The sequence below is a fragment of the Strix uralensis genome, chromosome 2 (genome assembly GCF_047716275.1).
Source record: "Strix uralensis isolate ZFMK-TIS-50842 chromosome 2, bStrUra1, whole genome shotgun sequence".
In the NCBI taxonomy this organism is placed as follows: domain Eukaryota; kingdom Metazoa; phylum Chordata; class Aves; order Strigiformes; family Strigidae; genus Strix; species Strix uralensis.
In genome coordinates, this window is record NC_133973.1 from 139,161,844 (window position 1) to 139,174,373 (window position 12,530).

A 12,530-nucleotide genomic window follows, 5' to 3' on the forward strand; every position below is an offset into this window, starting at 1 on the left:
GTTTCAGCGTCCCATCCCGTTTCGGTCACCACTTTTTTCTCTGGCCTCTACTTCCCTCCGGCCTCCCACCCCGTTTCAGCCTCCCACCCCATTTTGGCCTCCACTTCATTCTGGCCTCTACTTCCCACCAGTCTCCCACCCCTTTTCCGTCTCCCACCCCTTTTCAGCCTCCACTTTTATGCGGCCTCTAATTCCCTCCGGCCTCCCACCCCGTTTCAGCCTCCCACCCCATTTTGGCCTCCACTTTTTTTTCTGGCTTTTTCTTCCTTCTGGCCTCCCACCCCATTTCAGCGTCCCCCCCCGTTTTGGCCTCCACTTTTCTCTCCCGCCTGTACTTCCCTCCAGCCTCCCGCCCCATTTCAGCATCCTACCCCGTTTCGGACTCCACTTTTTTCTGGCCTGTGCTTCCCTGCGGCCTCCCACCCCATTTCAGCCTCCCACCCCATTTCGCCTCCACTTTTCAACAGCCTCTAATTCCCTCCGGCCTCCCAACCCGTTCAGCCTCCCACCCCTTTCTGCCTCCACTTTTTTCTCCGGCCTTTTCTTCCTTCTGGCCTCCCACCCCGTTTCAGCGTCCCACCCCATTTTGGCCTCCCCTTTTTTCTGGCCTCTACTTCCCACCAGTCTTCCACCCCTTTTCCGTCTTCCACCCCTTTTTGACCTCCACTTTTATCTGGCCTCTACCTCTCTCCAGCCTCCCACCCCTTTTCAGCCTCCCACCACTTTTTGACCTCCACTATTTTCTGGCCTCTACTTCCTCCGGCCTCCCACCCCATTTCGGCCTAAACTTTTTTCTCCGACCTCTACTTCCCTCCGGCCTCCCACCGCATTACAGCCTCCCACTCCATTTGGGCCTCCACTTTTTTCTGGACTTTACTTCCCTCTGGCCTCCCACCCTGTTTCAGCCTCCCACCCCATTCTGGCCTCCACTTTTTTCTGGCCTCTACTTCCCTCCGGCCTCCCACCCCATTTCAGCCTCTACTATTTTCTGGCCTGTACGGCACTCCAACTTCTCACCCCGTTTCAGCCTCCCACCCCATTTTGGCATCCACTATTTTCTGGCCTCTACTTCCCTCTGGCCTCCCACCCCGTTTCAGCCTCCCACCCCATTTTGGCCTCCACTTCATTCTGGCCTCTACTTCCCACCAGTCTCCCACCCCTTTTCCATCTCCCACCTCTTTTCAGCCACCACTTTTATCCAGCCTCTAATTCCCTCCGGCCTCCCAGCCCGTTTCAGACTCCCACCCCATTTTGGCCTCCACTTTTTTCTGGCCTCTACTTCCCACCAGCCTCCCACCCCGTTTCAGCCCCCCACCCCATTTCGTCCTCCACTTTTTTCTCCGGCCTCTACTTCCCTCTGGCCTCCCACCCCTTGTGATCCTCCCACCCCATTTTGGCCTCCACTTTTATCTGGCCTCTACTTCCCTCCGGCCTCCCACCCCTTTTCAGCCTCCCACCCCTTTTTGACCTCCACTGTTTTCTGGCCTCTACTTCCTCCGGCCTCCCACCCCTTGTGATCCTCCCACCCCATTTTGGCCTCCACATTTTTCTCCGGCCTCTACTTCCCTCTGGCCTCCCACTGCATTACAGCCTCCCACTCCATTTGGGCCTCCACTTTTTTCTGGCCTCTACTTCCCACCAGCCTCCCACCCCATTTCAGCCTCCCACCCCGTTTCAGCCTCCACTTTTTTCTCCGGCCTCTTCTTCCTTCTCGCCTCCCACCTTGCTTCAGCGTCCCAGCCCGTTTCGGCCACCACTTTTTTCCCCGGCCTCTACTTCCCTCTGCCTTCCCACCCCCTTTTGGCCTCCCACCCCTTTTCGGCCTCCACTTTTATCTGGCCTCTACTTCCCTCCAGCCTGCTACCCCATTTCAGCCTCCACTTTTATCTGGCCTCTACCTCTCTCCGGACTCCCACCCAGTTTCAGCCTCCCCACCCCATATTGGCCTTCACTTTTTTTCTGGCCTCTACTTCCCACCAGTCTCCCACCCCTTTTCGGTGTCCCACCCCTTTTCAGCCACCACTTTTATCCGGCCTCTAATTCCCTCCAGCCTCCCACCCTAATTTGGCCTCCACTTTTTTCTCTGGCCTTTACTTCCTTCTGGCCTCCCACCTGGTTTCAGCTTCCCATCCCGTTTCGGTCACCACATTTTTCTCTGGCCTCTACTTCCCTCCTGCCTCCCACCCCATTTTGGCCTCCACTTTTATCCGGCCTCTAATTCCCTCCGGCCTCCCACCCCGTTTCAGCCTCCACTTTTCTCCGGCCTCTACTTCTCTCGGCCTCCCACCCCGTTTCAGCCTCCACTTTTCTCCGGCCTCTACTTCTCTCGGCCTCCCACTCCGTTTCGGCCTCCCACCCCATTTTGGCCTCCACTTTTTTCTCTGGCCTTTTCTTCCTTCTGGCCTCCCACCCCGTTTCAGCGTCCCATCCCGTTTCGGTCACCACTTTTTTCTCTGGCCTCTACTTCCCTCCGGCCTCCCACCCCGTTTCAGCCTCCCACCCCATTTTGGCCTCCACTTTTTTTTCTGGCTTTTTCTTCCTTCTGGCCTCCCACCCCATTTCAGCGTCCCCCCCCGTTTTGGCCTCCACTTTTCTCTCCCGCCTGTACTTCCCTCCAGCCTCCCGCCCCATTTCAGCCTCCCACCCTATTTTGGCCTCCACTTTTTTCTCTGGCCTTTACTTCCTTCTGGCCTCCCACCTGGTTTCAGCGTCCCATCCCGTTTCGGTCACCACATTTTTCTCTGGCCTCTACTTCCCTCTGGCCTCCCACCCCATTTTGGCCTCCACTTTTATCCGGCCTCTAATTCCCTCCAGCCTCCCACCTCGTTTCAGCCTCCCACCCCGTTTCAGCCTCCCACCCCATTTTGGCCTCCACTTTTTTCTCTGGCCTCTACCTCTCTCCGGACTCCCACCCCGTTTCAGCCTCCCACCCCGTTTCAGCCTCCCACCCCGTTTCAGCCTCCCACCCCGTTTCAGCCTCCCACCCCATTTTGGCCTCCACTTCTATCCGGCCTCTAATTACCTGCGGCTTCCCACCCCGTTTCAGCCTCCCACCCCATTTTGGCCTCCACTTTTTTCTGGCCTCTACTTCCCACCAGCCTCCCACCCTACTTCAGCCCCCCACCCTATTTCGGCCTCCACTTTTTTCTCTGGCCTCTACTTCCCTCTGGCCTCCCACCCCTTGTGATCCTCCCACCCCATTTCGGCCTCCACTTTTTTCTGGCCTTTACTTCCCTCCGGCCTACCACCCCTTGTGATCCTCCCACCCCTTTTGTCTTCCACCTATTTCTAGCCTCTATTTCCCTCCGGCCTCCCACCCCGTTTCAGCCTCCCACCGCTTTTCGGCCTCCCTTTTTTTCTCTGGCCTCTACTTCCCTCCGGCCTCCCACCCCGTTTCAGCCTCCCACCCCATTTTGGCCTCCACTTCATTCTGGCCTCTACTTCCCACCAGTCTCCCACCCCTTTTCCGTCTCCCACCCCTTTTCAGCCTCCACTTTTATCCAACCTCTAATTCCCTCCAGCCTCCCACCCCTTTTCAGCCTCCCACCACTTTTTGACCTCCACTATTTTCTGGCCTCTACTTCCTCCGGCCTCCCACCCCATTTCGGCCTCCACTTTTTTCTCCGACCTCTACTTCCCTCCGGCCTCCCACCGCATTACAGCCTCCCACTCCATTTGGGCCTCCACTTTTTTCTGGACTTTACTTCCCTCTGGCCTCCCACCCTGTTTCAGCCTCCCACCCCATTTTGGCCTCCACTTTTTTCTGGCCTCTACTTCCCTCCGGCCTCCCACCCCATTTCAGCCTCTACTATTTTCTGGCCTGTACGGCACTCCAACTTCTCACCCCGTTTCAGCCTCCCACCCCATTTTGGCCTCCACTATTTTCTGGCCTCTACTTCCCTCCGGCCTCCCACCCCGTTTCAGCCTCCCACCCCATTTTGGCCTCCACTTCATTCTGGCCTCTACTTCCCACCAGTCTCCCACCCCTTTTCCATCTCCCACCCCTTTTCAGCCACCACTTTTATCCAGCCTCTAATTCCCTCCGGCCTCCCAGCCCGTTTCAGACTCCCACCCCATTTTGGCCTCCACTTTTTTCTGGCCTCTACTTCCCACCAGCCTCCCACCCCGTTTCAGCCCCCCACCCCATTTCGTCCTCCACTTTTTTCTCCGGCCTCTACTTCCCTCTGGCCTCCCACCCCATTTTGGCCTCCACTTTTATCTGGCCTCTACTTCCCTCCAGCCTCCCACCCCTTTTCAGCCTCCCACCCCTTTTTGACCTCCACTGTTTTCTGGCCTCTACTTCCTCCGGCCTCCCACCACTTGTGATCCTCCCACCCCATTTTGGCCTCCACATTTTTCTCCGGCCTCTACTTCCCTCTGGCCTCCCACCGCATTACAGCCTCCCACTCCATTTGGGCCTCTAGTTCCCACCAGCCTCCCACCCCATTTCAGCCTCCCACCCCTTTTCAGCCTCCACTTTTTTCTCCGGCCTCTTCTTCCTTCTCGCCTCCCACCTTGCTTCAGCGTCCCAGCCCGTTTCGGCCACCACTTTTTTCCCCGGCCTCTACTTCCCTCTGCCTTCCCACCCCCTTTTGGCCTCCCACCCCTTTTCGGCCTCCACTTTTATCTGGCCTCTACTTCCCTCCAGCCTGCTACCCCATTTCAGCCTCCACTTTTATCTGGCCTCTACCTCTCTCCGGACTCCCACCCAGTTTCAGCCTCCCCACCCCATATTGGCCTTCACTTTTTTTCTGGCCTCTACTTCCCACCAGTCTCCCACCCCTTTTCAGTGTCCCACCCCTTTTCAGCCACCACTTTTATCCGGCCTCTAATTCCCTCCAGCCTCCTACCCCGTTTCAGCCTCCCACCCTATTTTGGCCTCCACTTTTTTCTCTGGCCTTTACTTCCTTCTGGCCTCCCACCTGGTTTCAGCGTCCCATCCCGTTTCGGTCACCACATTTTTCTCTGGCCTCTACTTCCCTCCTGCCTCCCACCCCATTTTGGCCTCCACTTTTCTCCGGCCTCTACTTCCCTCCGGCCTCCCACCCCATTTTGGCCTCCACTTTTATCCGGCCTCTAATTCCCTCCAGCCTCCCACCTCGTTTCAGCCTCCCACCCCGTTTCGGCCTCCCACCCCATTTTGGCCTCCACTTTTTTCTCTGGCCTCTACCTCTCTCCGGACTCCCACACCTTTTCAGCCTCCCACCCCGTTTCAGCCTCCCACCCCATTTTCGCCTCCACTTCTATCCGGCCTCTAATTACCTGTGGCTTCCCACCCCGTTTCAGCCTCCCACCCCATTTTGGCCTCCACTTTTTTCTGGCCTCTACTTCCCACCAGCCTCCCACCCCATTTCAGCCCCCCACCCTATTTCGGCCTCCACTTTTTTCTCCGGCCTCTACTTCCCTCTGGCCTCCCACCCCTTGTGATCCTCCCACCCCATTTCGGCCTCCACTTTTTTCTGGCCTTTACTTCCCTCCGGCCTACCACCCCTTGTGATCCTCCCACCCCTTTTGTCTTCCACCTATTTCTAGCCTCTAATTCCCTCCGGCCTCCCACCCCGTTTCAGCCTCCCACCGCTTTTCGGCCTCCCTTTTTTTCTCCGGCCTCTACTTCCTTCCGGCCTCCCACCCCGTTTCAGCGTCCCACCCCATTCTGGCCTCCACTTTATTCTGGTCTCTACTTCCCTCCAGACTCCCACCCCGTTTTAGACTCCCAACCCATTTCGGCCTCCACTTTTTTCTGTCCTCTACTTCCCTCCAGCCTCCCACCCCATTTTGTCCTCCACCTATTTCTGGCCTCTACTTCCCTCCAGCCTCCCACCCCGTTTCAGCATCCCACCCTATTTTGGCCTCCACTTTTTTCTCTGGCCTTTACTTCCTTCTGGCCTCCCACCTGGTTTCAGCGTCCCATCCCGTTTCGGTCACCACATTTTTCTCTGGCCTCTACTTCCCTCCGGCCTCCCACCCCGTTTCAGCCTCCCACCCCATTTTGGCCTCCACTTCATTCTGGCCTCTACTTCCCACCAGTCTCCCACCCCTTTTCCGTCTCCCACCCCTTTTCAGCTTCCACTTTTATCCAACCTCTAATTCCCTCCGGCCTCCCACCCCGTTTCAGCCTCCCACCCCATTTTCGGCCTTCACTTTTTTCTGGCCTCAAATTCCCTCCGGCCTCCCACCCCGTTTCAGCCTCCCACCCCATTTTCAGCCTCCACTTTTTTCTGGCCTCTACTTCCCTCCGGACTCCCACCCAGTTTCAGCCTCCCACCCCATTTTGGCCTCCACTTTTTTCTGGCCTCTACTTCCCTCCGGCGTCCCATCCCTTTTCAGCCTCCCTACCCATTTTGGCCTCCACTTTTTTCTGGCCTCTACTTCCCTCCTGCCTCCCACCCCTTTTCAGCCTCCCTACCCATTTTGGCCTCCACTTTTTTCTGGCCTCTACTTCCCTCTGGCCTCCCACCCCTTTTCAGCCTCCCACTCCATTTTAGCCTCCACTTTTATCTAGCCTCTACTTCCCTCCGGCGTCCCACCCCGTTTCAGCCTCCCTACCCATTTTGGCCTCCACTTTATTCTGGCCTCTACTTCCCATCAGTCTCCCACCCCTTTTCCGTCTCCCACCCCTTTTCAGCCTCCACTTTTATGCGGCCTCTAATTCCCTCCGGCCTCCCACCCCGTTTCAGCCTCCCACCCCATTTTGGCCTCCACTTTTTTTTCTGGCTTTTTCTTCCTTCTGGCCTCCCACCCCATTTCAGCGTCCCCCCCCGTTTTGGCCTCCACTTTTTTCTCCCGCCTGTACTTCCCTCCAGCCTCCCGCCCCATTTCAGCATCCTACCCCGTTTCGGACTCCACTTTTTTCTGGCCTGTTCTTCCCTGCGGCCTCCCACCCCATTTCAGCCTCCCACCCCATTTCGCCTCCACTTTTCAACAGCCTCTAATTCCCTCCGGCCTCCCAACCCGTTCAGCCTCCCACCCCTTTCTGCCTCCACTTTTTTCTCCGGCCTTTTCTTCCTTCTGGCCTCCCACCCCGTTTCAGCGTCCCACCCCATTTTGGCCTCCCCTTTTTTCTGGCCTCTACTTCCCACCAGTCTTCCACCCCTTTTCCGTCTTCCACCCCTTTTTGACCTCCACTTTTATCTGGCCTCTACCTCTCTCCAGCCTCCCACCCCTTTTCAGCCTCCCACCACTTTTTGACCTCCACTATTTTCTGGCCTCTACTTCCTCCGGCCTCCCACCCCATTTCGGCCTAAACTTTTTTCTCCGACCTCTACTTCCCTCCGGCCTCCCACCGCATTACAGCCTCCCACTCCATTTGGGCCTCCACTATTTTCTGGCCTCTACTTCCCTCCGGCCTCCCACCCCGTTTCAGCCTCCCACCCCATTTTGGCCTCCACTTCATTCTGGCCTCTACTTCCCACCAGTCTCCCACCCCTTTTCCATCTCCCACCTCTTTTCAGCCACCACTTTTATCCAGCCTCTAATTCCCTCCGGCCTCCCAGCCCGTTTCAGACTCCCACCCCATTTTGGCCTCCACTTTTTTCTAGCCTCTACTTCCCACCAGCCTCCCACCCCGTTTCAGCCCCCCACCCCATTTCGTCCTCCACTTTTTTCTCCGGCCTCTACTTCCCTCTGGCCTCCCACCCCTTGTGATCCTCCCACCCCATTTTGGCCTCCACTGTTTTCTGGCCTCTACTTCCTCTGGCCTCCCACCCCTTGTGATCCTCCCACCCCATTTTGGCCTCCACATTTTTCTCCGGCCTCTACTTCCCTCTGGCCTCCCACTGCATTACAGCCTCCCACTCCATTTGGGCCTCCACTTTTTTCTGGCCTCTACTTCCCACCAGCCTCCCACCCCATTTCAGCCTCCCACCCCGTTTCAGCCTCCACTTTTTTCTCCGGCCTCTTCTTCCTTCTCGCCTCCCACCTTGCTTCAGCGTCCCAGCCCGTTTCGGCCACCACTTTTTTCCCCGGCCTCTACTTCCCTCTGCCTTCCCACCCCATTTTGGCCTCCACTTTTTTCTCTGGCCTCTACCTCTCTCCGGACTCCCACCCAGTTTCAGCCTCCCACCCCATATTGGCCTTCACTTTTTTTCTGGCCTCTACTTCCCACCAGTCTCCCACCCCTTTTCAGTGTCCCACCCCTTTTCAGCCACCACTTTTATCCGGCCTCTAATTCCCTCCAGCCTCCCACCCCGTTTCAGCCTCCCACCCTATTTTGGCCTCCACTTTTTTCTCTGGCCTTTACTTCCTTCTGGCCTCCCACCTGGTTTCAGCGTCCCATCCCGTTTCGGTCACCACATTTTTCTCTGGCCTCTACTTCCCTCCTGCCTCCCACCCCATTTTGGCCTCCACTTTTATCCGGCCTCTACTTCCCTCCGGCCTCCCACCCCATTTTGGCCTCCACTTTTATCCGGCCTCTAATTCCCTCCAGCCTCCCACCTCGTTTCAGCCTCCCACCCCGTTTCGGCCTCCCACCCCATTTTGGCCTCCACTTTTTTCTCTGGCCTCTACCTCTCTCCGGACTCCCACACCTTTTCAGCCTCCCACCCCGTTTCAGCCTCCCACCCCGTTTCAGCCTCCCACCCCATTTTCGCCTCCACTTCTATCCGGCCTCTAATTACCTCCGGCTTCCCACCCAGTTTCAGCCTCCCCACCCCATATTGGCCTTCACTTTTTTTCTGGCCTCTACTTCCCACCAGCCTCCCACCCCATTTCAGCCCCCCACCCTATTTCGGCCTCCACTTTTTTCTCCGGCCTCTACTTCCCTCTGGCCTCCCACCCCTTGTGATCCTCCCACCCCATTTCGGCCTCCACTTTTTTCTGGCCTTTACTTCCCTCCGGCCTACCACCCCTTGTGATCCTCCCACCCCTTTTTTCTTCCACCTATTTCTAGCCTCTAATTCCCTCCGGCCTCCCACCCCGTTTCAGCCTCCCACCGCTTTTCGGCCTCCCTTTTTTTCTCCGGCCTCTACTTCCTTCCGGCCTCCCACCCCGTTTCAGCGTCCCACCCCATTCTGGCCTCCACTTTATTCTGGTCTCTACTTCCCTCCAGACTCCCACCCCGTTTTAGACTCCCAACCCATTTCGGCCTCCACTTTTTTCTGTCCTCTACTTCCCTCCAGCCTGCTACCCCATTTCGGCCTCCACTTTTTTCTGGCCTCTACTTCCCTCTGACCTCCCACAACATTTCAGCCTCTCACCCCATTTTGGTTTCCACTTTTTTCTGGCCTCTACTTCCCTCCGGCCCCCCACCCCGTTTCAGCCTCCCACCCTAATTTGGCCTCCACTTTTTTCTCTGGCCTTTACTTCCTTCTGGCCTCCCACCTGGTTTCAGCGTCCCATCCCGTTTCGGTCACCACATTTTTCTCTGGCCTCTACTTCCCTCCTGCCTCCCACCCCATTTTGGCCTCCACTTTTATCCGGCCTCTTCTTCCTTCTCGCCTCCCACCCCGTTTCAGCCTCCACTTTTCTCCGGCCTCTACTTCTCTCGGCCTCCCACTCCGTTTCGGCCTCCCACCCCATTTTGGCCTCCACTTTTTTCTCTGGCCTTTTCTTCCTTCTGGCCTCCCACCCCGTTTCAGCATCCCATCCCGTTTCGGTCACCACTTTTTTCTCTGGCCTCTACTTCCCTCCGGCCTCCCACCCCGTTTCAGCCTCCCACCCCATTTTGGCCTCCACTTCATTCTGGCCTCTACTTCCCACCAGTCTCCCACCCCTTTTCCGTCTCCCACCCCTTTTCAGCCTCCACTTTTATCCAACCTCTAATTCCCTCCGGCCTCCCACCCCGTTTCAGCCTCCCACCCCATTTTCGGCCTCCACTTTTTTCTGGCCTCAAATTCCCTCCGGCCTCCCACCCCGTTTCAGCCTCCCACCCCATTTTCGGCCTCCACTTTTTTCTGGCCTCTACTTCCCTCCGGACTCCCACCCCGTTTCAGCCTCCCACCCCATTTTGGCCTCCACTTTTTTCTGGCCTCTACTTCCCTCCGGCCTCCCACCCCTTTTCAGCCTCCCTACCCATTTTGGCCTCCACTTTTTTCTGGCCTCTACTTCCCTCCGGCCTCCCACCCCTTTTCAGCCTCCCTACCCATTTTGGCCTCCACTTTTTTCTGGCCTCTACTTCCCTCTAGCCTCCCACCCCTTTTCAGCCTCCCACTCCATTTTAGCCTCCACTTTTATCTGGCCTCTACTTCCCTCCGGCGTCCCACCCCGTTTCAGCCTCCCTACCCATTTTGGCCTCCACTTTATTCTGGTCTCTACTTCCCATCAGTCTCCCACCCCTTTTCCGTCTCCCACCCCTTTTCAGCCTCCACTTTTATGCGGCCTCTAATTCCCTCCGGCCTCCCACCCCGTTTCAGCCTCCCACCCCATTTTGGCCTCCACTTTTTTTTCTGGCTTTTTCTTCCTTCTGGCCTCCCACCCCATTTCAGCGTCCCCCCCCGTTTTGGCCTCCACTTTTCTCTCCCGCCTGTACTTCCCTCCAGCCTCCCGCCCCATTTCAGCATCCTACCCCGTTTCGGACTCCACTTTTTTCTGGCCTGTTCTTCCCTGCGGCCTCCCACCCCATTTCAGCCTCCCACCCCATTTCGCCTCCACTTTTCAACAGCCTCTAATTCCCTCCGGCCTCCCAACCCGTTCAGCCTCCCACCCCTTTCTGCCTCCACTTTTTTCTCCGGCCTTTTCTTCCTTCTGGCCTCCCACCCCGTTTCAGCGTCCCACCCCATTTTGGCCTCCCCTTTTTTCTGGCCTCTACTTCCCACCAGTCTTCCACCCCTTTTCCGTCTTCCACCCCTTTTTGACCTCCACTTTTATCTGGCCTCTACCTCTCTCCAGCCTCCCACCCCTTTTCAGCCTCCCACCCCATTTTGGCCTCCACTTTTTTCTGGCCTCTACTTCCTCCGGCCTCCCACCCCTTGTGATCCTCCCACCCCATTTTGGCCTCCACTTTTTTCTGGCCTCTACTTCCCACCAGCCTCCCACCCCATTTCAGCCTCCCACCCCGTTTCAGCCTCTACTTTTTTCTCCGGCCTCTTCTTCCTTCTCGCCTCCCACCTTGCTTCAGCGTCCCAGCCCGTTTCGGCCACCACTTTTTTCCCCGGCCTCTACTTCCCTCTGCCTTCCCACCCCCTTTTGGCCTCCCACCCCTTTTCGGCCTCCACTTTTATCTGGCCTCTACTTCCCTCCAGCCTGCTACCCCATTTCAGCCTCCACTTTTATCTGGCCTCTACCTCTCTCCGGACTCCCACCCAGTTTCAGCCTCCCCACCCCATATTGGCCTTCACTTTTTTTCTGGCCTCTACTTCCCACCAGTCTCCCACCCCTTTTCGGTGTCCCACCCCTTTTCAGCCACCACTTTTATCCGGCCTCTAATTCCCTCCAGCCTCCCACCCTAATTTGGCCTCCACTTTTTTCTCTGGCCTTTACTTCCTTCTGGCCTCCCACCTGGTTTCAGCTTCCCATCCCGTTTCGGTCACCACATTTTTCTCTGGCCTCTACTTCCCTCCTGCCTCCCACCCCATTTTGGCCTCCACTTTTATCCGGCCTCTAATTCCCTCCGGCCTCCCACCCCGTTTCAGCCTCCACTTTTCTCTGGCCTCTACTTCTCTCGGCCTCCCACTCCGTTTCGGCCTCCCACCCCATTTTGGCCTCCACTTTTTTCTCTGGCCTTTTCTTCCTTCTGGCCTCCCACCCCGTTTCAGCGTCCCATCCCGTTTCGGTCACCACTTTTTTCTCTGGCCTCTACTTCCCTCCGGCCTCCCACCCCGTTTCAGCCTCCCACCCCATTTTGGCCTCCACTTCATTCTGGCCTCTACTTCCCACCAGTCTCCCACCCCTTTTCCGTCTCCCACCCCTTTTCAGCCTCCACTTTTATCCAACCTCTAATTCCCTCCGGCCTCCCACCCCTTTTCGGCCTCCCTCCCCATTTTGGCCTCCACTTTTTTCTGGCCTCTACTTCCCTCTGGCCTCCCACCCCTTTTCAGCCTCCCACTCCATTTTAGCCTCCACTTTTATCTGGCCTCTACTTCCCTCCGGCGTCCCACCCCGTTTCAGCCTCCCTACCCATTTTGGCCTCCACTTTATTCTGGCCTCTACTTCCCATCAGTCTCCCACCCCTTTTCCGTCTCCCACCCCTTTTCAGCCTCCACTTTTATGCGGCCTCTAATTCCCTCCGGCCTCCCACCCCGTTTCAGCCTCCCACCCCATTTTGGCCTCCCCTTTTTTTTCTGGCTTTTTCTTCCTTCTGGCCTCCCACCCCATTTCAGCGTCCCCCCCCGTTTTGGCCTCCACTTTTCTCTCCCGCCTGTACTTCCCTCCAGCCTCCCGCCCCATTTCAGCCTCCCACCCTATTTTGGCCTCCACTTTTTTCTCTGGCCTTTACTTCCTTCTGGCCTCCCACCTGGTTTCAGCGTCCCATCCCGTTTCGGTCACCACATTTTTCTCTGGCCTCTACTTCCCTCTGGCCTCCCACCCCATTTTGGCCTCCACTTTTATCCGGCCTCTAATTCCCTCCAGCCTCCCACCTCGTTTCAGCCTCCCAC